Source organism: Olea europaea, chromosome 15, assembly GCF_002742605.1.
Source record: "Olea europaea var. sylvestris chromosome 15, O_europaea_v1, whole genome shotgun sequence".
NCBI classification, from domain to species: domain Eukaryota; kingdom Viridiplantae; phylum Streptophyta; class Magnoliopsida; order Lamiales; family Oleaceae; genus Olea; species Olea europaea.
The window spans coordinates 15,195,893-15,201,230 of record NC_036251.1 but is presented as its reverse complement, the minus strand read 5'-3'; positions in this window follow the sequence as shown (position 1 = coordinate 15,201,230).

The following is a 5,338-nucleotide window of genomic DNA, read 5'->3' as shown; positions in this document are numbered from 1 at the left end:
ATACGGTTGCACAGAACTGTTATTCTACTCTCGCCCAAACCTTCAAGTCGCCCAAGGTGTCAACAAACATAACGCATCGTAATTATCAAGGATTGCAGTTATCAAGGCAGTTGTTAAAGTAGCCTTATCACGTTCCACAACTCAAGGAATTCAATCGAAGGCAGTTGAACGATGAAAGATAATGGCAGCAGTTAAAAGGCGGTTTCATGACAAAATGGCCACTACAAAGAAAGTGGGTAGTTATAGGACGATCAAGCAGTTTTCAGAGTAGTTAATCACAAAGAGATCGTCTATGAGGTATAAAAGGGAGAAAGGACGTAGAAGCAAGGACCGAATCTAAAACTCTCGAACAGAGAATATGTAATTTTCATTTCTTTAGCTTTTAGACTTAAACACTTTCCTTTCTGTAACTCGTGTGCTTGCGCCCCTTGGAGGCACGTTGTTTTTCGTTTCCAATTGTGAAGTTCATCGCCAATAAAAGAACACCCCTTTTTAGGACATTGTCTCAAGAGGTTTCGTCCCTTACACAATCGTCTGATCCTCTTTAATTGTTAGCGAGTTAACCTGCGCGAAACAAATCCACAAACCTTAAAAATTTCATAAAACATCGAGTTCGAATCCGAAAACTATTTATATAATCGATCAAAATTACAAGAACAAATCTATAAAATCACATAATGATTCTAAAAATTCTTTAAGATTTCAATCACCTACACTTTCTCACAAAATCTGCATGCACACACACACACACACACACACAAAGGGGGGGGTATAAAAAGGTGTAAGAGACTCTTGCCATCACAACAACAAAAGAATTTGTGCGAAAATACAAAGACATGCCTTCACGTCTTCCCTATCCTCCTTGTGAATCTAAATCTGGAAATGCTACAGTAAACCTTCCTGTCCTACTCACATGTTGCTAATTTTTGAGTTGCACTATACATTAATATTTATAAGTTTCCCTTTAAAAGTATTGTGCAGGTTTTTTTTTTTTCCTTTAATTTACTAATAATCCATCTGGTTTATAACGTGGCCTAGCACACTTGGTATGGACAGAAACCAAGCGAAAGGCATCATCAAGAAAGACAACCAAAATATGACTGGTGTGATAATTCCGAAACACAAGAAAGTAACTCAAGATTTTTTTGTAACCGAGTTTGGATTTTTGTTGATGACCATGGCAAAGTTGTGGTCATACCTTGAAAATGGAAATAAAATATTATATTTGAGGGGGGGGGGGGTTAAGGTTTCTCTATACAACAAGAATAATCAATAAAATCAGCTTTAATTCGTTGCAAGCGTTTTTATTTCTTTTGATTAATCGGTTTCATATTATTGGACTATGGTCTAGTTTCTACTTCCTAATATGTATTTACAAATGCACCACAATAGATTTTGTTAGTTTCTGACTGACTAATAAATGCTAACAACTTAGAAAATTTTTAATTTGATGGGAAAGGATAATATTGCCTATTCTATTTCTTTCAATAACCAAGTGGTAACCAAATGTTTTATAAGGGTTTTGACTTCTGACAGGCACAGGGGCTAAAATTTTGGGCCATGTTAAAATTGGGGAAAATGCAAAAATTGGAGCAAAATCAGTTGTTTTAAAGGAAATTCCAGTAGGTGCAACAGTAATTTAAAATCCTGCCAGAGTAGTTCGATTGAGATAAACTACAGAATGCTCTATTTATGAATTATACCTTAATAATATCATTGTATACATTGCATTATCTCATTTAAACTTGAGTAGCTTCTTTTGGTTTGCTTTTGGCTTTTTTCATAAGCTTCACTTTCTTGAATGTTTATTGCTTTTTTGAATTTAAGAGAGAAATATTGATTGGTGTTCCTGCAAGAAATAAGGGAAGCTACAGAAATTTTTTTTGCCTTTGTGTCTCTCTTTCATTACGTAATTTAACGAAGGTCAATTAGGAAATGAGAAAAGGTTGAGGGTCCTCTTTGTATACGTGTTTCATCCAACACTTTTCTTTAGTCATTTTGGACAATTGTAGAAACTGTATGTTTTATAATTGGTATTGGCTTCTTCTAATGTTGGGTTTGTTTATCTTTTTGGTAACTCCTATTAAGATTTTGATTGGTGTTCCTCGTTTTGAATGTTCGTCGTTTTTTTGAAATTTTGTCAATTTTTGAGTGTTTGTCATCTTCCTTTTTTTTTTTCCCCTCACTTTTATGAATTTGTATCACTTTCAACAGAGAGTTGTGTTCCTAAAATGAAATGAAACATAATCATAAAGAGACAGCGTATAGAAGAAAATTAACTACCTTCGGATTAAATCTATAGTTTTGATTTATGTTTCTCACTTTTTCAAGTGTTGGCCGCTTTTTTGAATTCTGACACTTTCTGAATTTTTTTTTTTTTTTTTCACTTTATTGAATTTCTATCATTTTTAACTTAAGAGTGTTGTGCCTTGGTTTCAAGAGAGTTCTACATGTGATTTTTTCTTTTTGTATATATATATGTTTGTTTATCTTTTTGGTAACTCCTATTAAGATTTTGATTGGTGTTCCTCGTTTTGAATGTTCGTCGTTTTTTTGAAATTTTGTCAATTTTTGAGTGTTTGTCATCTTCCTTTTTTTTTTTCCCCTCACTTTTATGAATTTGTATCACTTTCAACAGAGAGTTGTGTTCCTAAAATGAAATGAAACATAATCATAAAGAGACAGCGTATAGAAGAAAATTAACTACCTTCGGATTAAATCTATAGTTTTGATTTATGTTTCTCACTTTTTCAAGTGTTGGCCGCTTTTTTGAATTCTGACACTTTCTGAATTTTTTTTTTTTTTTTTCACTTTATTGAATTTCTATCATTTTTAACTTAAGAGTGTTGTGCCTTGGTTTCAAGAGAGTTCTACATGTGATTTTTTCTTTTTGTATATATATATATATATATATATATATATAATTTTTTTTTTTTAAACAATATGTCTAGTTTAGACAAATTGAAAAACTGAATTCTGATATCGAAAAGATGAGAATTTTGGAGGGTGTTTTTGGCTTATGGTTTATTGGTTATGGTCTTTGGACTTGCAAATGGCATGGAGTTCTCACAGAGAAAGTGTTGTCACTAGTGTTAAATATCAAGGTATATGTGATAAGTCTTGTAGGAGAATTTTGAGATAACAAGCCAACATATGGTTTGAACATCAAGATTTCCTTTCATATTATATTATGTTTGTAATGATTTTGTGTTTGGAATGAATCAATTTTATTCAAGTAGTTTGGCATTTTCCGCTACATTGAATTTACATAAAATGATATACTTTAAAGTTTTGATTGATGTTTGTCACTTTTTAGAATTTGCTTCATTTTTTTTAGTTTTTGTCACATTTTTTAATTTACGTCACTTTTTTGAGTTTTTATCACTTTTTTAATGTGTCACTTTTTTTTGATTGACAAACATTACTTCTAAAAAAAAAATTATTGTATGTCACTTTTTAATAAAAAAGATTAAAAAGTGACACTTTACTTTATACAATATTTTTTAATTTCAAAATTTTTTTTATTTGATAGATAAGTTGGCTGAGTTGGTAGATGACGATGAAAGTGAATTGACTTAAAAATGTTTAACGTTTTGATTGGTGTTTTGTTGGTGAACTGATTCAAAGATATATGATGGTGAACAAAGAAAGAGGAGGGATGATGGTTGTGTCATTTTTTTTTTAAAAATTTCTGTCACTTTATTAAATTTATTCCAATGTTTTAACTTTTTTGAATGGTAGTGAATTATTTTAATGTTTGTCAACTTTTCTAATATTTTCACTTTTTTTTGAATTTCTATTACTTTCTTTTAGTGTTTGTCATTTTTTTTGGTCGATTTCTTGAAATTTCTATCACTTTTTTGAATAACAAATATCACTATTTAATAAAAGTACATTGCATTTTATTTTTTTAATAAAAAAGCCACACTTAACCTTTAAAATTGACAGTATTTTTTACTTTCAAAATATTTTTCATATGATTTTTCAAAAGATCTCTAATTTTAAAGAGTATTTTTGTGAGTTGCATTTTCTTTAATTGCTCATCTAGTCAAAGTTAAGAAAAAATAAAGAATTAACAAATTAGATTTAGCCACGATCTCGAATCATTCATCCCATCAGACCCCATTGCCAAACACCTAATCCTAAATCAAGGATCACTTTTATTCACAAAAATTCGAAATTCAAAAATCGAAATTGTATTTTGATTAATTATTTTTGAGATAACAATAAATCACTAACGAGCAGTCAGAGCTACAAGTGTCCAAAAATTATACTACAAGTTTATAGTCATAATAGATCAAGCATTGGGAGAAGTACATAATTTTTTGGAAAATTGAAATAGCGGTTTCTAATATCTTTTCATTTTTTTTCAGACTTTACCATAATATTTATTTTGTACTAGCGAAGATTTCTAACCTTCCATAAATATGCACTTGAGGTCCATCTGGACGAAAACGGTCCAAAATGTCATCAGTTGACCAAAAAAATTAAATAATCAACATCCAATAAAATCATCCAAAATGCCATCCACAAATAATGTCCAAAAAAGTATCAACATTCAATAAAATCATCGTTGTAGTAGATAGTTCAAGGAATTCTCCCAATCAACTAACGGTGTTTTGGATGGTTGTCGTTCAGATGGATCTCATATGCATATTTATAAAATATTAGGGACCTTTACTGGTACAAAATGAAAGTTAGAGTAAAGTCTGCAAAAAATGAAAAGGTTAGAGATCATTGCTGCAATTTTTCCTAATTATTATTATTATTTTTTGTGAAGTATCAATTCAACAATTAAAAAAAAAAAATGGGTATCAAACAAAATTTTTTTTTTCCAAGTCTTCTCATATCAAACATGGGATTTGCGAATTATGTATTGATTTCATTAACTCTATTAAAAATTTACACGACGAATTCATAATCGGCTCCAAGATAAACTCTCATGTTGTAGCTTCCATCACCTCGCAAACTAAATTTCCCTATTATCTATATAGAAGAAGAAAAAAAATCACTGTCTTTTCCTATTATCTGTATTGAAAAAAAAATCCCAGATTTTCTAAACACTTAAAACTTTTAGACAAATACTATAAAGTCCCAAAACTTTTCACATACTAAAATTAATTATTTTATATACTGTATTTTAAATGTGGAAAGTTAGGGGACTAATATGATACATGTATAAATACAATTTTATTGGGTCCAAATATTTAGGTTTCGATAGCGCGAAGATAAGTGTAAGGTTCCGAATTTTTATTCTTAAATTGGTTGATGTAGCCTATTTAATAAATGAGCTATGGACACTCAACCCATTTAAGATTATTAAAGTTCAAGCTATAAG